Source organism: Corvus moneduloides, chromosome 15 (assembly GCF_009650955.1).
Source record: "Corvus moneduloides isolate bCorMon1 chromosome 15, bCorMon1.pri, whole genome shotgun sequence".
NCBI classification, from domain to species: domain Eukaryota; kingdom Metazoa; phylum Chordata; class Aves; order Passeriformes; family Corvidae; genus Corvus; species Corvus moneduloides.
The window spans coordinates 6,080,751-6,104,738 of NC_045490.1; positions in this window are offsets into that span (position 1 = coordinate 6,080,751).

Here is a 23,988-nt window from a genome sequence, read left to right on the forward strand (position 1 = left end):
TCTTTTTTTTCAAACCTTGGTAAGAAAAATAGTAGCAATACTGTTCTGAGCTTCTGTATAAGCTCCTTCTTGTTGTTTCTTGCTGTCACTCCAAAAGATTCATACATTTTTAGTAGTAGAATACGAATATAAATCTCTAAATATGTGCTTTATTAGTATAGACAAATAAATAAATGAATTGCCCTAAAAATTGAAAGTGCCCCTTGGGATTCACTGAGCCGTTCACAACCTAAGCTTGACAGGCAATGATTTACCAGACTATCTATAATTTTTATTTGAAAAACAAGGACAATTAAAAATAGTATGAGGCATTTTGGTCATGAATTATTCTGACCAGGATTGTAACTAGAATTTTATTCCAATGCCTAAATGAAATATCTCCCTGTATATCCAGTGAGTTTCATTATGGCTTCAGTTTTATTACCTCACTTTGAGAGATTTAATCCTTTTCTTGGAAATGCATTACTCTTCAGAAAGTACAAATAAAAATGAAATACAGCAATTTATTTTTTTGGGGAGGGGAAGAATAACAGAAGCGAAGGAATCAACTTTTATATTTAAGATGACTAAACTTTTATGGCATTATTTTATTGAGGTGCTCTTAGCATTGCAACAGCTTTTTGAAAATTCAGGAAGGGCAAAGTTTAGAGGCTTTTGTAGAGGCTACAGCCTTGGTACCATGGTAACCTTTTTCCACCTCAGCAGCATTATCAGTAGTGTAGTGGCTGTGGTGGGTTCCTTGGAGTGTCCAGGTGACCTGGATGCACCACAGAGGAATTTTCTGTTGTCAAAAGAAAAGGGGCAGACGTGGGAACCCAGAATGCATCAGACAGACTGAATTCCTTCTTTCCAACCCAAGTCCCAACACCTCACCTCAGCCACCTCTGTGCTTCGGACCCTCTTTGGATAAAAAGCAACAGCTCCTGGGATGAGGCAAAAGACAGAGAATTGCAGAAGGCCAAGTTCCTTCCAGTGACTCTTCACCAACAGCACAAACCAGGGGATTCCTCTTTTATCCCCACGTTGCTGTGAAGGGGCTGAGCCCCATGGTGGGAGCAGGGAGCAGAGCAGTGGCACTGAGGCCCCAGGGCAGGGGGGCTCTGGTACAGCTCCAGGAGGTTGGAGATGGGAAAGGGCTACCTAGGAAGAGGAATCTTGCTGGAGATGAGTGTTAATAGGCCCAGAATTTTCTTTGCCATGAAAGTCACCGTTCAAACAATTTAATAATTTTTGATTTTTGGGTAATCTGGCAAGTGTTTCTTTCCACTCTTCCTTCACTTTCTTGCTCCAGTTTTCATCAGTGTCTTGGCACTTATAAATCCGGCCTATTTCGTGTATGAAGGGTAAAGATTAATGGTACTGAATAGGTTTATCTTTTTAACAGTGCTGTCACAGGCTGAAGCATGTTACCCACAGTCTAAAACAAAATTGTGTTGTAGATATTTTCTGTCTGAAAATGAATTTGCTCTTTTGAAATGTGGATGGAAATAAAATTATTGTGTTGGTAGATGAAGATATATTTTTTAACTTGTTTTATTGCATTTGTGCAAACAAATGCAGCATGAGTCTTAAAATGTAACTCAAAAAGAGGAAAAGGGAAAGAGAAAAGAAAAAAAGAAAAATGAAAAACAAAGGTAAGGACTGAGATGGAAACACAAAACAGAAGAGTGAAAAATGCCTGCAATGAAACCCAGTGGTAGAGTTTAGATGCAAAACACAGAAGGTCAGAATTTAAAAATTATTGGTGCTCAGCTGCTGTGTTTTGCTTTTTGAAGTCAAACAATTGACATGGAAAATGATGGGCAAAGTAAATTGATCTTCCTGCACACTAATGATGAAACTTATATGATAGATCCCTCTGAGAAAAAAAAAAGAGGATTTTGAATATGAAGTAGTAGAAGAACTTTTCTTCTTGTAGTGCCTACAGAAAGTTATAGGAATGGAATAGATTATAACTTCTTATATATGTGGCAGATGTTTGATTGAGACTGAGGCTGGAGTATCAAGGAAGAAAGAGTTTCAACTATTAATTAATTGTTTTCATTTAAAAACTAAAACACCTAGAGGGGAATATAAAATCTCTGTCTACAGAGGAATTTCCAAGACAGGTACTCTGTGGTTAAACTCACAGGAAATTAAAAATCAATGGAAATTGCACATGAGGAACATATGGAAAAAGATGGGGCAAGTCTAAGCAAAGGAAATTAAATAATGCTAAAGGAAGCAGAACCACCTAGCATCATCCCTGTGTGTTCTGTAAAGGTGGCTCCTGCAGAAATTTCTTCAACCACTGCAGAGACAGAACTTCTCTTGAAAATGCTGCCCTGAGCCCTGACTGTGCCCCAGCTCAGAGCTGCCTGCAGAGTGTGGGGACAGGCACAAGCCAGAGTCACAGCCAGCCTGTATTTTCCCCAGCACATGCTATGGGCTCTGTGCATAAAACACAAGGGAAGATTTACCCCAGAAACCTTTACCTACCAGCTCTCTGCTTCTTACTTCCTGCAGTAGATCCACTCCTCAAGATCTTCTCCTTCCTTTATTTAATTATGGGTTTGTGTGGTTGTTTCTGCACTATGCAGAAGCTGACCTTCAGCACACCCTGACCTTCCCAGTGATGCTTTTAACACATGAAATACTTCTGAAATGTTTTCTCTCAGCCTCTTCTGGAAGAACCAGTGCTCAGACAGCTCAAGGAGAAGGTGCTGCTCACCAAAGCTCAGGCTGAGACAAACTGAAAGTACCAAGAGATGTGAAAAATCTGGAGACCAGGACAGAATGTGGAAAAGACTTTCCAGGAGACAGATAACTGCAGAAATCACTATCAGTGAATAAGAAATTCGAAGTTTTCTGGTGACAAGGGAAAACCCTTTCCCCCTAATTTAAGGATTAGCAGCTTTGCATGTCTATTATTGTTTCCTGCTCTTATGCAGATACTGCTCTGTGCCTGATCTTATTAATTCTGACAGCAGAAACCTTAACCATGAGTTTCCAACCTTGGACTCCCTTGTCCTTACAGGATGGGAGGTCAATGAGGCAATAAAACTGCTAGTTAAAACATTGTTTAACACATTGTCGTAAGTAAAAAACCAGCTTTTTTCACTTTGGTATTGAGTGCTAAGCTGCTGATCGATGTCACCGATCTCCTATTACAAGGTGAGGTGAATGTCATGTGAAGTCAACCCCATTCCCTAGTGAGAACAGCAAGATTTTAGAAAGTTTCCACAGAGCAATCCAAGTCCAGGCTACTGCATGGGAGGTCCTTTGGGAAAGCCTTTCCTAAGGCTTTTAGTGTGAGCAAGAGGGATTGCAGCTGATGCTCAAAATCCCCCTTTGAATCAATGGATATAGAAACTGAAACCTGCTCTCTTGAGCTTGACCTTGGAAGATTACCCAAAGAAAAGGCCTTAAAAGTTTTCCCGAGTCCAAGGTCTTTTATGACCTCTTATTTTGGAGGAATTACTTGAACATTTCTAAAAGGTATCCCCCAACCCAGGGAGTGTTTAGCAATAATATCTCCTCACTGTACACAAAGCTCCTTTGCCACTCGCTCTTCCACCCAACTGCCTGGTCTCAGTTCCAGCTGTGTGGGCACAGGTGGCTTCCTCCCATACTGATCTAAGCCTTTCTTCGATTATCTTACACACTTTAACTCCCTTTTCCCCACAGTTATTTCTCAGATTGACAATGAGCCCTGACAGCAGGGCTGTGCTGGTGCTGGGGCTCAGTAGCAGCACTGAAGCCAAACACGCTGTCCCTGCACATCCCACTTGCAGCTGGGGCCACCACAGGTAGGGCCAGCAGCTGGTACAGGCAAAGAAAACCTCACATATGGCCTGGGCTCCAGGTACAAGCTTCATTTCTCATCCATTTTTGCTCCTTGGCAGGATCTCCAGACTGATGCCAAACCCACAGGCCAGTTCAAGATTGCCCATACATCCCATTATGAAGAGGTAAATACAATTAGTCAAAAATACAAGCTTAGGAGATTCTGGAGAGCTCCAGAAGCTCAGGTTTGTGTAGACAAAGCTTGGGAGAGCAGCCAGTGATGCTGTCTGCACTGGGGTGCTGCGGGGCCAGCAGCTGTGCCCGTGCTCTGCTGAGAAGCCCCTTCTCACAGCACCCACCCCTGCCCTCTGCCCGCAGCCTGGCAGCCAAAAACGAGTGCTGGGAAAGTCCTGCCTGCCAGCTCTGCTGCTCTGAACATGCACAGCACGGAAAGTTCTCCTCTGGTGCTGTGCTTAAGGTCTGCAGAAAGCTTTGACCTGTCAAAAGCAGCAGAAATGCAAAACATTTCTATTATTGTGCTTCGGAGGCCCAGTTCTGAGAGAGAGCAATCTCCTACTTAAGAGATTTTATTCTACTTTATAAAGCACGCTTGGTGACAAAAAGTGTAATAAAACCCCAAAGTCCTAGTACAATATCTAACACTGCCTCTAAATGGATTTATTTATTTATTTGTTTGTTTATTTATTTATTAGAAGCAGGAGGAAGACATTAATCTGCTTAAAACGCAGAGCAGAGTCAGCTGTCAGTTATGGAAATAATATATCCATGTAAACTCCTTCTATTTCCCTTTTCTTTTTATTTTCAGAAGTAGTATCTTCTTCTTTCTTTTTTTGCAATCCATTCTGCTGAGCTGCTCAGGCACAGGTCTCTATTTACAAGGCAAGTCCAACTGACAAGAATCCTGCTTCCAGATCCATAACTCTTCCCAGAAGTGCTTGGATATTGGTTCAGAAAGCAGGCAAGGAAATAAAAATAACGGCAGAAAAGTAACCTGAGTGATTTGGAAAAAAAAGCATTCTCCACTGAATGATCAATAATAATAATAAGAAAAATAAACAGGCCAAAAATAAAGGTATTGATAATTAAATCTCCTGATTCTCTCTGCTCCAAACCTGGGAATTTATTTTGCAGCTCCATCAAGCAAGTATTTCCTCTATGGAGACGTCCAGAAGGTTTCAAGTGGAGAACTAAATAGTTTTCTATAAGCTGCTAGAATCTACTACAAAATTATGTCCTTTTTGTAGGAATGTTGGTGGGATTTTTTTCTCCAATGTCTTAACAAGCCGGGGCTTAAGCTGAAGCTGCTCTTCAAGATGGGATTTGAGATTTGTCCTGCTCTGTCCCGTTTCTTTCAGCAGTGCAGGGAGGCAGGTGAAGGTGCTGGGATTGGTCCAGGCGCTCCCGCCTCGCATCCCGGGATTGCTCTGCGGATTCCTCAGCGCCACCTGCTGCCGCTGTCAAAGTTAAAGCCGGGAATCATTTTAATTAATTTATTGGGGTGGGGTTTTTTAATTATTACTTCTATTTTCAATTACTGCAAAGGAAGTGATTCCTGGGGAACACAGGAGCAAACCTGCCGGGCAAGAAAGCAGCAGGGTCCGACTTCACAGCCCTGAGACTTGGATTTGTCAGCACTGCAGTGACACCTGGACCCTGATGTTATTCCCAGGCACAACACAGAGGGTTGCAAGCAGAGCCCAAGCAGCCAAGGGCCATCGCAGGTATGAAATACCCACTGCTCCACACCACAGTCCGTGCTGGGAGCTGTTTGTAGGAAGCAAGTAGAAATGGAAAGGTTTACTTCTTTATCCACTTAAATTAGAATCTGGGAGACTTGGGAAGAGGACAGTGCTGACAGACCTTGGGAAGCTACAAAGCAGATAATTGGGTGACACAGACTTTATTTATATCTGAGATTCCCAGCTGGATAGGTATCCCAAACATCCCTGTCTGCCTGTCTATCACCAATGTACCCTGGGAATGCACAGTCAACAACAGAACAACTTATCATGCCTTTTCCCTTGTAACAATCTCAGTAATTCACAGGGGCTGGATATTAAAATGTCTTTCCCTACTGCCAGGCATTTGCATACATTCATCAGGCAGCTTGTATATGTGGGATGGGAGATGATTTAATGCTGCCAAGGAGGCTTAAGATGTGGATAAATGTTTTTATAAGGATTCTTAATACTGTCATGCCAAGATTTAGGAGGTCAAAGGCTTGTCCTAGGCATAATGACCGGCTGAAGCAATCCTGGAAACATCCCTGTCTATGAGAGTTATATTTAAGAAAGATTTTAGAAAACAATATCTAGTCACAATATCTAGCAGAATAGAATTTCACTCTAATCATTTTAATCCAAATACAAAATCAAGTTTCTTGAGTGAATTTTCCCAATGCATCTGCAGTTTGAGCCTCCAAGTATTACAAAGCAGAATATTTGCACGTCTGATCTGCCTGGACACTGGCCCAAATTAGCTTTGTGCATGCCCTGGAGCTGCTGTTCTGCATACAGGATGGCAAGAGGGAATACCAGGAGTAGGAGTAGGAGGGTACATACCTGGGGCTAGGACAGATGTAAATTCAATAAGCATGGACAGTCTGTGGAAATGGAAAGCAAGTAGATTGATATTAATTGCTGGCAACGATTTAAATTTTGTGAAGAAATTACTTTTGCTGATATGAACTTTCTCAACTACAGTTTGAGTACTGATCTTGCCTGGCTTCTTTTGGGGAAAAAGAGAAGTGCAAAATCTTGGTAAATTAAAAAATGTCCTTAACTTACCACTGTACTTCCTCATGAAGAATATCTTTACTGATATAAGCCCTGAAGATTCAGGAAATCAACTGAAAGTCAAAATCACACCCTCAGGATTGTGTGCTTTGCAGTCTCTCTGTGTACATCTCTTCCTGATGTTCCACATCTGCTTGATCCTCCTTTCCAGCCCACCTTGCAGCCAGGCACAAGCACCCAAATCCAGCTGAACCCCAACACTTGAACTTAGCTAAGACCTCAGATGTTTTCCTGGATTAAAGTGGTGTCAGTGCCTCGAGGCTTTGAGAGAGGCAGCATCTTACTGCATGTGCATGATGCACTTGTTACAGAGATGTTTAATGCTTTGGAAATGCAAAGAAGCTCTGGTGATTTGAGAGATGCATGTCTGCTGTTAATGTGCTTTCTCAAGTCAGAGAGTTCCAGTTGTTTGTCTGAGGGGGATCCACAGCAGGTCCATGTTAATTAATTCAATATTACAAGACAGAACAAGAACAAGAGGAGTATCTACATTTCTCTACTGCACCCCACAAGAATTTCCCAGGAGAAATAACTACTGGCTTTACTAAAGTGATTCTTATGCTAGTAACCAACAGAAAGGATGTAAAGGAATCTGAGCCTCCTTATCAATGAATTTAACATTATAAGCAGGTACTTTTTCAATAAAGTATTTACTTTTCCTACATCTGCATGGAGAGATACTTTGAATTAGAATAAGAGCCTGGTGCGTCAGCCCACCTGTGCAGGTTCATTTGCAGCATGAGAAGTGCAGACTCCCCTGCAGACACTCTGTGTGTTGGAGCTCAGCTGGGGCCACAGGGACCCACAACCTTTGCTTTTTCTTCTTAATTACTTGCCTTCTCTTCTCCAGGGCATTGCCCAGACATGTCTGGATTTAATTTCTTAACAAAGAGATTGTTTCGCTCACAGAGGTGTGGAAACCAAACTCTTGCTGTGGAGGCTGGAGTTTCTGTTGGGATTAAAGGATCTTGGCCGATTCACCCCTAAAGATCTAACCTATTGCCTCTTGCTACTGTATGATTTTTGTCAGGAAGAATTCACTTTCCAGTTGGCTTTGGCTTAGTGGATGTCTGTTGAATCAAAAGTATTTCTTAACATGTCACTTTGCTCTTCCCTATCCACAGTCCAGAGTGTCTCAATTTCCATTTCAAATACAGCTCAGATCTGACTAATCTTTTGCTTCTTCAACATTTTCAAGGAACTGTAAATTCCACTATTTAATTAATGGGTCAAAGAGGCTGAGCTGCCTTCATACAAAATAGAACCTTACAGTGATTAATTAAAATTGCTCTCACTGTTTCAGCTTGGTAGATAGATTTGAGCATGGCATATTCTGCTAGAGAGTGCAAAACAACGTGTGCTAAACTTAGAGAAGCAAAGGGAAATGTGATTATTACAAATGGGGGAACAATTTTTCCAGTATGCAGAGACTGATTTTTAAAGGACACTTTCAAGAGTTATGATGTACTTAAATTAAAGCCTTAATGTTCACTCCCTTATGGTGTGTGCTGGCAGATGTCTCTGGGATCAGAGAGCTTTTAACCACACACAATTTTACCCTTTAAAGAAGAGGAGGAACAAAAATGCTATTTACATGCATTCTGCAGAGCAACAGTGCACCATGCAGTCTCCTCTGGTTCTTCTAGAAGCAGCCAAGTAATGAGAAGTAATTTCCAGAATTATGTTAACATGCTTCAAATATGCAGAAGGCAGCAAACAAATGAACAATATTAATTTTTTTATGCTATCAGACATATTAGGGAGAATTCTTTTGGTTTGTTGAAGGGACAAATGTCTTTCATTGGTCACTTACTTTAGACCTTTTTTCTGAAAATCTAAGATGTGGCATGACTGGAAAGAATATTGAAAGGATCCTGAATTTGAGGAAGAACAGGCTGATGTCTACTTGCTTGTTTACTTGATCAGGTAATACGTGCTTTGTTCTTTTTAATACAAACTTCAGCTTTTGTGGTGTGATAGCTTTGTAATTAAAATCACGATTTGGCTCATCTGTGTTTAAAGGACTTTGGGTTTTGCCTTGGTTCTCTCTCAGTGTCATAGGCATAATATACCACTGCCTAAAGAAGCATAAGTCTGAATGCATTACCTGTTTTCCTATCAAGATAAATGATCTGTTTTTTATCAAGATGTTCAGTTAGCAACTGGGGACCTAAGGCCAAAAACCTCAACAGATGCTTGCATGGAGAAATGAAGCTGGGATATTGTTCTGGTGATGTGGCTCTGGAAGTGATGGGAGGAAGTGCCTCCCTGGGAATTCACATCACTGTGCTCGCAGTGGCTCAGCACTCATGCCAGGGAGTGGACAGGAAGCACAAGATGCTGAAGTGGTGATGCCCACTGATGCTGTGCTCCATTTCTGGGTGCCTCGTGCAGCTTCTCATTTGTGACTGCAGCCAGCAAGGTGTATTACACGTTTTCTCCTGTTCAGTATAGGGGAAGTTCAGAGGTTTCCACCCTGTGCCCAGGTCTGGGACTGCACTTGTGATGGTTCTGACTTGGTGTGGCGAGAGAATGCTAACGTAGCTGCTAGGAATGAGGACAGCCAGCAAAATGGAATATTTTGAGTTATTCTCAATTGTGCAGAGCTCTTATTTACTGTGTGGTTTAGTCTCTTGTACCTTTCTTTCAGTAAAACACATTTCATTCTTCAAAAACCTTCTCTAGCTCCCAATGAGAGGATTCCTCGGGAGAAACAGCAGGTGAAGTTCCGACAGTGGATAATAGAAGTCGTTTCCTTTGTGCATTTTAGAAACCTCAGCTTAACCTGTTTTCCTCCTTTCACGAACACTCACGCGTCCCGCCGATCTCCGATCCGCCCCTCGGTTAAAAGTTTAAATGCTGATCAGCAGGAGTTGGCTGTAATCACCACATAAAGGCCACTGACAAACAGCTTTCCCAGTACGGATCCTGTACATGCTTTTCCCTTTCCACACTGTATTTAAATGTGGAATTAGCCCCACAAACCCCCCACTAATGTGAGATCCTGACCGCAGTGGCGCTGCCATCTGCTAAAAGATCAACAGTGCAACCCGAGGCATCAGTGACAGCAAAAGGTGGGATTGGGTTTGTGAATTGAATCCTCCTGCAGGCCATGGTGTGCTCAAGTCATATTTATTCCCCTTTGCTGCTGGATGCAGGCGTGCTGAGGGCAGCGGTGGGCGCTGCCCTGGGTGGGTGCTGCCCTCAGCACCACAAACACAAAGCCTGGAGGCTGGTTCCCTGCAGCAGCCAGCAGCCATTTCCATGACAACCAGCAAGCTGATTACTCAATTACAGCCTTCCTTCTAAAAAAGTGACATCAAGCCAAGGGGACAACACATCCTCGGCTTCCCGTGGTGCTTGACTTTCAAAGCACTGAGCTATGTTTAACTTCTTAATATACCTTGTGATTATGTTTGCCAACCTAGATCTGGATCTCCTTTTTTTTGTTGTTATTATCTTCATCATTATTTTGTTCCAGTTGTTCTTTGAAATGCCAAGAACGTGAAAAGCTACTTAAAACACACAGGTTTTTCTTGCTGCAGGAAAACATGCAGATGCAACCAACACCCAGTGAAAAACCTGACTGGCACGGGAGGACTGTGACAGATGCACTTTTCGGGGAGTGCTGGAGCCATGATCTATTTTGCAAAATGTGCCAAACCTGTTACGAGACACCTCAACAGAGCTACTCATGCTGCAGTCTCTCAAACTGAGTTTTCTCTTCATGTGCAGGCTTTTCATACCTAATGTGCTCCTGCAGGTACCAGCATGCTCTTCTCAGAGCTGATGCATTTTTCATCCGTCTGCGTGAGCAGATTAGGGGATATTTTTCTGCAACTTAAGAAAGGAAAAAAGCTGAGCATACACTTGTGATACTGGCTTTTGTTGCTTTGTTTAGATCAGTTCAGATTTATAACATCAGCTGTGCACGAACTGAGGAATTTCTTTGTTTTTCATAAGGATACAATTGCAGTTATAACACCTTGGGCTGGTCAAGGTCTTCCTCATGGTGGACAAGAGAGAGCTGTACAGTGACAGACCTCCTGTACCAAGCAAAATGGAACAGCCAGGCTAAGCCAGGGAGGAAAATAGAAGCATGGAAGTAGAAAGTGGCTTTGCTGATGACCTTGCCTGGATTCATAGGATCATAGAATAGTTTATGTTGGAAAGGACACCCACAGGTCATCTCATCAAGCCCTCACTCAAAGCAGGGCCAAGTCCAAGGTTAGATCTACTTTCAGAGTTAATAGACTTTTTCCAGCCAGGGAAAAGGACAGCTCAGGGCCCTTTATAGCCAACTCTGGAGTATTTCCATGGGCAGAAATAGCCCAGGCTCTCTGGGCCACTGTTCCAAGGTTTAACACCCTCACTGCTCTCAGTCTGCTGTCTCACATGTTCCCTGCACAGTGATACTCTGCTGCAGGTCTGCTGGAACAGCCCATGGGAACATCTCTGCCTGACTTCTCATGACAGTGTTCCAGAATGAAGCTCTTTTCACATCTTCTGCCTTCCAAACTGCGTATCCAGCTTGAAGCAGCTCTTGGATTCTGGAGGAAGCTGTCCCAAAAGAGCAGTGTTATCTGAAGTGCTCACTCATGGTTCAGACAAAGAGGAAGGCATAGGATTTTAAGCCTATAACATGTAAAGGACTGGGTGCTGCTTTTTCTGTCCTGAGGTAATGCCTGGGTTTGTTAGAGAAGTTTTTGCAAGTGATTTTCACTTCTCTCTGGAGGTGCCAAGGGGTTCTGGCTGTAAGGAGACTGTGTGACTCTGCAGAGACAGATTAGCAGGATGACTGACACCTTTCCAACAATTTCTTTACAATATTTCTCGTCTCTGAGTTTGGATCATCTCCCTAGACAACAAAACAGCCACTTCAACCCTCACGACCTAAGACTGAGGATTTACTTATTATATCCTAACAAGGAACCTCCTCCCAGCTGCGTTTTCAGTATTAATGCTGTAGGAAAAGGAAGAGCTGAAGATGTGTTTGCTGAACAGTGGTATGGCAAGGCACCCCAAAGTGTCGGTTTCTTACAATATTCAGTTTCTCAGTACAGCTGATTAAACTTACATGGGTTTCAGTTTTCTAAACTACATCGCTTTCATTAATAAGAGAAGAAGAAAACCTTATTTCAGTCACTTTATTGGTACCTCTAGGAACACACTCCCAAGCTCTAGGAGGTCCTAAATCACAGATTGTGAGGAGCTGGGAGAGTTTGCCAAGAGAGTGATCTTCATTGTCCCCTTTCCCCTAAGCATTCACCGCTGGCCATTATCAGGCATAGGTTAAAATTAGCCTGTTTACCTCATTTACCTGGTTTGGGGACAGAGCTGAGCAGCAGGTTTTCTGCAGGGGAAAGCTCTGAGCTCCTCTTGTCTATCAGAGTGGAAGAAGCTTCCCCATCCCTCCCCAAAGGGCAGAGCTTTATCCAAAGTCCAACCCATCCAATGAATCCTACAGAAGACAGATGGGTACGTGAGCCTTTCTGATTTCCCCAGATACTCTTAAATTGATTTGTGTGAAGCATAAACAGCAACAACATGGTGAGGAGAACAGAAAACCATAGCAAATGAACTGTTTCTATGCATTTGCTCATGCCTTGTCCCTCTTCAACATTTTTAAGCTAAACCATAGCCCTTCTCAGTGAAATGATTGACTAAAAATGCCTGATTATTTCAGCATTATTTGCTTTGCAAACTGCCCCTGTTATTTTATTTCAAAGCCATGAAAATATAATCTGATTTTCCAACCCATGGGAAAGAGTAGCTGAAGATGAGGTTTTCCAGTCACCTCATTTCAGCATGTGATGGAGATGTCAAACTGTGCAGATGAGGGAGCTGCCCTGCCAGGCATCTGTGGGAGAAGGTGCAGGGTGTGACTGGCACAGGTGTTTGTCAAGAATGCAGGGACAAGCTCAAAACACCAAATTGCTCTTTGTTGCTCCTCACTTAACAAGTCAGCTTCCCAGCCAGGCACACTCTAGAAAGGAGAGGTGGAAGGGATCAGCTGGAATATTACCTCAGCCGTGCTACAGAGTGACCGTATAAACAAATAGGAATTTCAAAAAGGTGACAGATCCACATGGGGTGGAGGACATTCACTGACTTTGGGGCCTTATAAGATGTGTAAGTGCATGAGCTGGCTATTTGAATGATGCAATAAATGCAGCAAATATAATCTTGGTATTTAGCCCAGCTGTGATGAGCTGTACCTGGTCCCCTGACCTTCTTTTCCTTAAAAAGTCACTGAGAACCAGAGCTGAGAAATCAGATCTCACTAATAATGAACAAGTACTTGTGTGCTTTAGAGGACAGGTGGGTAACTAAGGTATAGGATCTGCAGTATTTTAGATGGGCTGTGCATGGCAGGGTGCCATCCTGTCTCCTCTCAGAGTCTCAGACACACATAAGGACATTTTTTTCAGAGCACTGGCAGGAAGCTAAAGAGAATTTAGGCTGGGGTAGCTAAATTTCCATGTGATATATGTTTGCATCATTATATCTTGGGAGAACACTTCCTTTCAATTACTTGGGTTTGTGAGGACATGAAGTTTTTCCTCTCTGTCACTCCTGCCTTTATCCCTTCCCTTCTCCACCCTCAGTGGCAGCTTCTTGCTGTGTAAAGGCATCAAATTAAACAGACATCCCTTCCCTTTCTCCCACCACTATTTATTTTTCAAATGGTAATGGTGAACCACTTAAGGGATCCATTTTCTGTGCAACAGGGTTGTGCAGTTGCAAGTATTCTCAGCACATCATTATTTTCTCTCGTGGTCATAAAGCCATGCTTCTGAAGATGTCTCCTGGGGATGATCAAGCACGATGCTGGGTGAGATGAACAGAGGCCTCCATTTTCATTTATTCTCTCTAGGATTTATTTTATTTATATATTTGTATATTTTTGAGAACCTGGAGTTTAGACAGTTTAATAGACTGGAAAAATAATTGAGAGAATGATCCAAATATCTTTTCCCCCCTCTAGGGACACACAAACCATTTCATTGGAAATACAGAAGGTGGAGAAGTTTTCACTCTTTTCATTAGTGCTTTGGTTTTGTGATAACCGTTGTAAAGGCAGAACTCAAAGAGAAGAAGTGACACCTGCTCTCACATGTGACAACCCTGTGTGCAGTGGGGCTTGTGCCAGGTAATGCAGACACGAATGCAGGAGACTAAACAGCTTTGCAGACTAATGTCACTGCAGTTTGAAATGTGTGAGTGCTTGAATCTCCCAAACATGAGGTGTGGCTGTGTGGTGGGGTTAGAAAAGAGAAACAGCAGCACTGGAGGGACCACAATGGGTCAGCAGCTGTCACACAGCACAGCACTGAGCTTCACAAGCCCTCAAAATAGCTGAGAGAGACCTCAGTCTTCTATTTGATTTTAACTTTCCATCCTCCTTCATACCCCACCTCACATTTCTTGATCAATGAGCTCAAACACATCCACAAGTCATTAAAATCCTCTCCTTGGTCCACTACAAATGCACTGCATTTCAGTCAGTCTCTACTGCTCACGATGTCCATATGGGTTGGATTGGGATCTGGAGTCAGGCTTGGCTTTCCTGATTTATTAAATGAAGCAGTCCTTGTGTCAGTTGCACTCAGGTGCTGAATTTCATTCCAGTCTGTTGGGTAGTGAAAGAACAAATTCTTTGGCACTTTTACTGAAATATGTTCAGTGCACTTTCAGACACTCACTGGAATTGAGATTTTTCTTTACCATGTAATTTATGATCAAGGGAACAGAGCCAATGACTAATTTATTTTACCAAATAAGTCTTTAGTCTTTCTACTTATGTGCAGGTAAAATATGTTATTATTTCTATTTTAGAAGGGTGTGATTATTCTATAGTGCTTTCCAGCATTTATATCACCTTTGTTCTTCCCCAGGTGAAGAAAACACAGAACATCCGCTTGCAGAATTCCTGTACCTCCAATTTCCCATCATTTTCCCTAATTCAGGTGATATCAAAACAAAGTATAATGAAAATGGGAAGCCAGAAAATCCAGCCCTGTTTGGGGGTGTTGGGTTTCATTTTACAGCCTCATTACAGCTGTTGTCCTGACTATTAATTTGTTCTGTGTTGGGAGATTTTACTTTCTCTTGTTGAATGTTAAAACATTATTAGCAGCAAATGCCCTCCACAAACCTGGCACAACAATCCTGTCAGAGACAACAGATACTGGCAATGCTCTGACCTGTGTGATGTTCTGTGCTTCAGTTCCCTAAACCATGCAAATCAGCTGCCGCTCAGAACCTCTTCATTAGGCCCTCAGTAATTTCTGAAGCAAATGAAGAATCAACATCAGCCACTCCTAATTAGCAGACTTTTCTCCTGGGATATCTCACAGAAAGGGTAGAGGAAAGAAAGAAAAGAGGGAACATCCTCACCAGTTCAGTCAGAGCCTCAAAGAAGAATCTATTCATTTAGGACACCTACATGTGAATGAGCCCCCGTTGTGCTGGGGGGTGCACAGACACAGGATCTGTTGCAGGGGAAGCAATTAAAACATCAAGAGGACCTCAATAGTTACTTAAAGACCCCTAGGACTGGATGGATCCACAGCCAGCAAAAGAAGGTCCTGCCTCCAGCAAGCATGAGGGTGCTGAGATCAGTCATCTCTTTCCAGTGCTTTTATTCTATTTTTTGTTACATTATGAGAATACAAATTAAGAAAAGCAAAGATGAGAGATCTGCTTCTCTATCCAATAGAGTGTTTTATATAGAAAGCTGAACAGGAACACTTAATCAAACTGCTCCATCTGTGTCAACACTTCTGATGGCTTGAGAAGGCACCACTAATGCCTGGACATCCATCACACCTCTGTAACAGCAAGGTACCCCAAGGAATAATTCAGGTGCCTTCTCCCAGGATATTGCTCAGTGTAAAGTCAGTATTTTAATGGCTTGTCCAATGGGAATATTGCTTATGACAGTTTCATACAGCTGCAGTATTACTGCTATTTATCATCAAACCCCTCCGATGGTGCTGTGTCCTCGTGTTGCCCTTTCGTGCATTGGAATGCTTGGTCTCTATTTCCACTCTGTAGCATAGAGAGGGAGGAGAAGGTCAAATCCATGACCCTGGGGAGAATATCTTCACAACCAACATTTAGAAACCAAGATGAGATGCTTTGGATGACATCTTTGCTACCCTGTACATATTTTCCACAGCACTAGTCTGGCTACCATGGAGCAATCTAGATCCCAGACAATCTCATATCTTGCTCAGAGTTTCAGCAGAGTGCCTTTGGCAGGACATTTGGGTTTAGCTCAACAGTTATTCAGGTACCTGGGCATGTAATGGATTTTTTTAGCTGTAGAGGTAGATGAAGTTTGTGAAGATCTAAGTGCAGAGGTTGCTAAATCTCTTTAACTGATGTCAGTGTCTGGGAAGAGTGCTCAGCATCTGCTGTAAAACGTGCTCTTCAACAGTCTACCAATGTTTGGGAACAATGGGTTTATTTTAGTTCCTTTTGCTATGTTTATATAGCCTTTGCAACAACTTACACAAGTATAAGAGTCCTTATCCAGTGTTAAAATGTGTTCTCCACATTTTATAAAATGTCCGATGTTTTCTCGCTGTTTCTAAATTGTTCATCTCAAATGAAGGTTGATTTTCCAGTGATTCACTTCCAACTTTGACAGCGTGTTTTCTGCCTATAGAGGTACTTCAGAGAGAAGTGAGGAAAAAAGGATTTTTAATGAAATAAAGGTACAATAAATATACCAGAACAATGCATTTTACAGCTATGTCTCCTGCCTTTCACTGGGAATGTCATCATCTGATATCATGGCAGTAAGATACAGAATTTGAGATCTGCCTTTACAAAACTGTGAGGAATTGGGTTGCTTCAGAAAACCTCCTAATGAACTGACATTACATTCCTTCCTTGTGGTTGTTTCTGCTACTGATTTTTCCACAAATTCTTCTTGGTGGGTTCTACTAGAAATGCCAGCTCTTTTCAGTTTGAGGAGAAGGAGAAAAAAAGATGATTATAAATAAAGGGGGAGGGGAAAATAAGAAAATATTTAATCCTCCTTAATGATAACTTCATTATATCTTCTCATTACAGTAATTGCAGGTTTAACTAACGATTCTCCCATTGTGCAAACTCTGGAGAGGCTGGGAATTTAATAAACAGTTAGAATAATACCACACAATGAAGGCAAAAGGTGAAATTGCTACTTGGATGCATCTCTTTCAGCTAAACTGTGCAGGATCAAGGGGTCACTCAGCAGAGATAATTGTTAATGTGGCTCCGAGGGACAGCCAGGCAGTCAGGCAGACAAACATCCCTGTGTTCTATTGGCTTGCCATTTGATTGCAACTTCAGTCCTTGATTACACTTCAGAAATTATAAATTGATTAATACTTAGACACTCGCTGAAATGGACAACAAGGAGGGGACACCAAAGCAAGGCCATTGCATTCACCTGCAGGTGACCTTCAGAGCAGGAGAATTTGCAGTTCTGTCGTGGTCCCATTTAGAGTTATTTCATTAAAGTCAAGACAGGAGCAGGATGAGCTCAGGCCCCAGGTGCTGCACAGGGAATCGAACAACAGGAGTTCAGTGCTGGCTCTGCAAAAGGTTTTGCTTTTGCTTAATCTGCAAAAGATTAAGTGGAAGGCACTTAATCTCTCCCTCCTTTCATTCATCATCTGTAAAGTGACGGCGAAAGGTTGCTTTCTACAAATCTGCCTAGGCAGAGCTTCTTGCAGCACAGAATCCATACACAAGACAGATTTTAGGCTGAGAAGAACCTTCTGAAACTTTCAAATTCCGCAGCCAGTAATAATGCAGCTGTTGCAAAGATGTGAAGACCTAGAGATCTTTTGTATCAGTATTGATTTACAGTTTCAAGACCAGGGAGTATGATCAAGTCTGAAGCTACCTCAAAACATAGACACCAATTTAATTTCAGCAGCAACTGGCTGGCAAGAAAGATGTCATTACCAAACAATTTGTTTAAATCAGAAAACTTTCATACCTCTTTTTGCTGTCTTTTTTTTTTTTGTCTGGTGCTTTGGTGTGCATTCCTGGAAGCATGAAAGCAAACCAAGATGGAACATCATCGAGAACAAGTATTCCATTACATTTCACTTGTTTCTCTGTATCATTACATAGTATTTATTTGCTTATTTTTGTACTATCTTCTAGTAACCAACATTTGAAGTTTTAAACACCTTTTAGCTTTTTTAATTTATCAAAAATGTGAACTTCCATCACAGTATCTCTCATAGGCGTGGTTAGAGAATTTTCTGTCCCAAACACACCTAGCCCCAAATTGTTCTATCTGTTCACAATCAAAACTAGTAATGAAGAGCATACCTTATTCTTCTTTCTGAACTTGCTCAAGGAATCATTGCTATTTTACATAAATTACAGTTCGATATTAAAAAACAGTGCACTGAGGTTTAAATATTGCTCCCCCAGCTGGAAAAGTACATTTAATTTGCAGTGGGTTAAGGTCTGCATAAAATTAAATACTGAAACATTCATTAGGCTGTTCTGGCTAGCATATAATTCTGCCCAGTCATGTTGAAAGAGCATCACTGTTATCAAGAGGCAGATGCAGTCATCCCTGCTGTGTGGGGAGTGTTAAAAAGAGACCCTTGATTAAAGGGTGACTCACAAGAAACGCTTGGGGAGAAATCTTGAGGGTGATAAAATCACCACAGAGAGTCTGGGTGCATAACAATAGGGTAGGCACAAAGCATCCTCCTCCCCAGCGAGAGCTGTATTCAAGGTGACGATTTTTCTTGTGGCCCGGATCCCAGCTGCAAGGCAACATCTTGGCAGGTCCGATGGATGACACACAGCGACGAAAATCCTTTAAGTTCATCTTCTGATTTCACCTCTTCTTTTATCTCTGAGCCTCGAAACTTGCATTGTCTACAGTAAGGTGACTTCAGGACAAGTGACAAGTAATTAGGTGTTTGGATACTAAAACCTGATTTATTACTGGCCTTTCTGCGTACTGCAAGGCAACGTGTGGGAATGCCAGAGCATCCCAGGGAGTTGGTAGCTACATCTAAGCAATACAGAGATCCTGGCCCCCGGAGGAGGAGGAACACATCTGTGAGTGATAACGCACATCTCTACCATCACCAGCACCCTTCAGTCCAAGGCTGGGGGAAAGCTTTTATCTGGGGAATAAATCCTTCAGATACTGGCGTGGCTGGACAGTGAGGAGAGCCTGGAGGGGGAGACCTCACAGTGAAACCTCTCCTGTTTAGAACAAAGGCTCTTTGCTCCAGGACTGATGGCCAGGGCACACTCTTTCCTTCCAACATGTCATACCTAGTCTAGGAGTTTGTGCTCCTGCATTTTGCCTGCATTCCTTGCCTTCAGATTTTCCAGCTTCCACTGCTCTGACTCTAACTCAAATTCCCTTTTCAGCTGTGACTCATAAGCACTTTGCAGTGATTTTGTGGCACAAACCCTTAAAATGATTAAAATCTCTGGAAAATCACCACCTAAAGTTGAATGAAGCTTACAGCCACAACCCTAGGGAGGGGATTACCCAGTAGGGTCTTCAGCTAGACAGGTTCTTTGAATATGGGTATTTTTGATGCAGTTTATGTTAGAGAACTCTGAAAATCTTCTGAGCAGAAATTAAGGTATACACTTGCTTGAAACTGACACTGTAAACTTTTCTTTCAGGGAGACTGATGTGCTTGTTTAAGAAATCTCTGTAGAAAATTAAAGCAAAAGTAATTTTCAACAGAGGATAAGAAACAATGAGGAATAAATCAAATTTGGTGACAATTGGTTGCTCAGTAGCTGAGTGAGATCACAGCAGGTCTGTGCTTTATGGCCCTCTGGAAAGTTACTCAGCCCAGTACCAACCACTCTGAATCAGGAGGAGATCCCATCTCAGAACAAGAAAGTTGTATGAACTGGATCCTTCTCCCTTTAAACACAGGAACTGGCTCTTGTGTCATGCTGGCTGCAGAAGATATTTATGGCATTGCTCATGTGTTTTTGGGAGAATGCAAGGAGCATAGCCCATAGCAGTGGAAAGGCAAAGGGTCTCCCCAGGACTGAGTGCAGAAGACAAGAAATTCTATTATCATGAGGGCGTGGTGCAGTGATGCCAGATTTCAGTGTTCGGTCTTGCTTTGGAAGCAGCATGGATTGTGTATTCTTGTTTTTCAGGACCCAGATGGGTCTGTCTTTGTGGTGTTGTTCTGGTCAGTACACCCTCACCAGCCCTGCCACATCTGGCCATGGGGAATTTATAATGGGGGGGAAATAAAAGATTGAAATACCAACATAGACTTCTAACTTTCAACAGTGAGATCCTTTGGATGAGTTTGGGAAAATTCATCTCAGTGCCAACCCCAGGAGGATCCATTCAGGCCCCTTTGTTTCTTTCCCTCCTAGTGAACCCTGCAGACAAGCACTCAGCAATTAGTGTGATTTTGCGCCCTAATTACACCATATTATTGTTATCTTTATGAAAAATAGACCTGCTGCAAGTCTAGAATCAGTATTCCTCCTACACTTCTCCTTAAGCTACTTTCCCTGCAGGCGCACTCTCTCTTTCCCTCGCTCTCCTCGTCTCTCTGCTTTGCTGGTAGCTTTGGTTTAGACAGGAATATTTTTCTCTCAGTCACTGCTGAATGAAACCCGCTGCTTTTTGTGTCCTGTACTGAAAAGGAGAAATCTTCATCAAAAATAGAGAGTGGCTCAGTGTGAGAGGACAGGTACAAACATTCCTGACAAAGCTACAGAATAAAAGGCAGGGAGAGGGGGAGGAAAAGATTTGCTGCTTTGCAAAGGATACTGTTTGGAGAAGATTGTGCCTGTGAACCACGTTGGCATGAGAGTGGATGTAAAAGATAGCAGCATGGGAGAGACAGAGGTAAAGGCATCTCTGTGTGTACTGGAATCCATGGGGAAAAGGGGGAATTTCCCAATTCTGGAATTAGAAGATTAACTGGGCCTTAAATTTCCAAGAATGTAAAGGTATTAGCAGGAACAGAAAGGCATTCCCTTGATTCATATCCTTGTGTGTGGGGCTGCTCCTGTTCATGGATCCCATGGAAAGCTCTCACCTACAACAGGCAGGTGGAGAGCTGATGTCTCCATGTGCCATAAACACAACTCCAGGAGGTTTCAGGCTTGCTGCCCTTTTCCCACAGCACATGCCATGGGCCTAGCCAGGAATCTCTGATGTGCCTCTTCTGTGTCCAAGCTATTGCACAAATGTAAAAAGTCTTCTAATTCTGGCCAGAGGGAATTTCCAGGTGGAAAGGAAGATGTCCAAGGAACCCAGATGCTCTGGCATGGCTGTGCAGAATGGGCTAAGTCAGAGCATGTCTGGGTGCTCTGCCTGGCGAGCAGCTGTACCTGACTTTTTGGACCAGCAGCAGATCTGCTGAGCTGTGTTCATTGGCTCACCTTTGGCTTGGCAGCTCTCTGCATATTAATAACTGTAGATTCTCAGCTGGATTCTCAGTTCATTGCATAAGATGCTATTTTTTTCCTCTCTCCAAATTCTGTTGTCCCCTTTCAATATTTGAGGGGTGCTACCTGTCAGTCTGAACCCCTGAGACCCCAATGCTGCACACGTGGGAATGACCCTTCCTGCTCAGTCCCTGCAAGCCTCAAACACAAATTAATTACTCAGAACAATTGCTCCTGCCTTTATCTTGAAGTGTTCTTTGGTCTTGCAGAAAGGCTTGTGAATTCAGTGTCTTGTCCACTATTTTCAATCTATTTTAACCAATGCAATCACAGAAGTGGTCAGGGACAGGAAACATCTTTTTCTGGATTGTGGTGTAGTGCTAAAGGCTTTGATTCTCCACAGAGCTCCAAAGAGCTACTGGAATAGAAAGGATAGACCAAAAACAGCTTCTGCCAACATGAAAAGTTGAGCCATGAGACAACGATGCATTCTTAAAAATTTACTTCTCCAGGGATTTGCTTCTACAGCCCAGCTGTCAGTAGTATCTAGGCTGTAAAGTTAATCTGTAAAGGTAATTTAGGCACATCTGGATGGGTTGGTCATCAGTTCTTGCATCTGCAAAATACTGCAGAACTGCTGCTGGTTTTGAAGGAATTCAGCCAAGAGGTTGGGAAGCTTCTGCCATTTTATTGGCCAAAAATTGCAGTGTAACAATAGCTCTGTGCCTTGCAAAACATATGTTAGGAAAGTTACTAACATCACTTTCATATTTCCCCCTTGCAATTAGTTTCCTCAGTGTAAGTGAAACCCTGAGAAAAATCAGCCTTTCCTGAAGGGATATCTGGGTACTTTTCAATGCTTTTCCAGAGGGAAGCTGAGTAGTAAATGTTGTATTTTGTTTTCCAGATTTCAAATGCCCATCAAGCCTTTGAAAAGTGTGTTATTTAGCTCATTATTAATAATCTGGCTGTTAGCTTGGATTGCTAAATGAATCTGCAGAAAAATAATGTGTGTACTCCAGTTCCTCAATGTTTAGACTCATCCAAGCGTTTAAGAACTGTCAAACAAAATACACTGTATTCAGGGGAGTGCATTCATTGAAAGATTAAATTAGGTACTGCAGTAAAGCCCCCCCATTGCAGTGGAGAGGCATTTCATGCTAACAAATAACTACAGCACTATTATAACAAGACCTAGAGGCGTGTGATTTCAACTCACTGCACATCTTTGCTCTCTGGGTGCCTGTAATTTTTTTTTTCCCAGGCTGATGAAAGTGGTTGACATGGACAGAGTTGTACCCTTAAACAGTTTTTAAAGATTTTGTAGTATTTCAAAGACTGTCTACAGAGTGGTTTCCCTGACCCATACCTGTGGTTTCCTTCCCATCTACTTCTTTTGAAGCACTGAGAAGTTGATATGTCTCAGGGCCTCTCAACTTTTGTGCCCAAAAAGTGCTCTCTCCCTGTGCTTCCTGATATGCTCCCCAGTTTTCATATCTTCATGGCTTTTTCATGTCTTTATTTGTGTTTTCCCAGCAGGCAGCAAAGCCTAGATAACCTGTTCCACCTGTCTTTTTAAGGTAAAATCTGTGTGTCACCTCCTTTGAGACTTGGACACAATCCCTGCTTTTTTTCTCCTTACAAAACGGGAAATAAATTTTCTTTATCCTTTAAAATATGGTGTCTTTAAAGGAATATTACCTCCTTTCTTGCCTGTATTTCAGATCATAAACCAAAGTTCCCAGGAAAGCCAAAAGGAAAAAAAAGTCCAATTTATGGCCAGCCACAACTGTGCTTTCCAAGATGTGAATCTAACACAGCACTTTTCACGCTTGCCTAATATTCAGGGCTTGGTTTTCCAGCTCTGGCTGAACCCAGCAGAGTTACCCCTCTGTTGACATGCGGGGCCTAGAACAAGAAATAAACTTAAATGCTGCTGTAAAGGATGAGACAGCTTGTAAAAAATGTGGTATATTCAGCAATTCAACCACTGAGCACCAGCTAAACAAATATTCATGTGGAAGCAAAAGCGTCCTGACGTGGGGTTGTGTACTTTTGCCATCCTAAATACTCTACAAATGTCTCTGTGGGAAGTATCAAAGATGCCTTATAGTACCAGACAGGTTATGAAGATGGTTCTTTACCCAGTTGGATATAGTGGCTTGTGTGTAAATGGAGGAGGGTGAATAACAAACACTAAATAATTTATTCAAGGAATCTCTTAAGTTTTTTCCTGCAGCCCTGATTTGATGAATGTCTGTGCACACAGGGATTGTTGTGCCTGGCTGTTGTCATGCACTGAGAATCCAATGATGACGTTTCAGAGCTCGATTGCTATTGATTCCAGGTCATTTAGGTCACTGGAAATGTTCCACTTCCTCCCCAGTGAAACTGAGACCAAAGAGATGCATTTCAAGATACCATATGCACCCCATATGCAGAACACAGAGATAATTGTGAGCATCTCAGGGCTTAAACTGGACTTACCAATATCAGTATAATCAGAAGTGGTGGTGGGGATTAAGCTGCTGTTCTGGGCCATATTCCAGCTGTAAAAAATACCAGGTTTCCTTCAGGAAACAGTGTTCAGGAATGCTGTATGTGCATCTGTTTTATGGGCAAAACCTTTGTCCTGTAGCACTGTACAAGTAAGGGAAGCTCTCAGCAGGCAGGGGCTGTATTTCATGCACTGAATCCAAAATACATTTGGGCAGCACAGTCCTACCCTGGCAGGAGGCTGCGTGCTGGCAGCAGCTATATGTGCCTTAGTGTTTGTCTGCATCAAGCTCTGACAAAGGAGCAGCCAGTGTAAACCAGAGATGAACAAAATTAAACTCTGTCAAGAATTCCCATCCCATCTATGTCAACAGCCAACCGTATTATTTTAGGGACTCCTCTTTCTCTCTGGCGTGAACAGGGTAATATTTCATAAATCAAGGCTTGGTTATCAAGTGAAATGCTCGTTTCTAACCACATGATG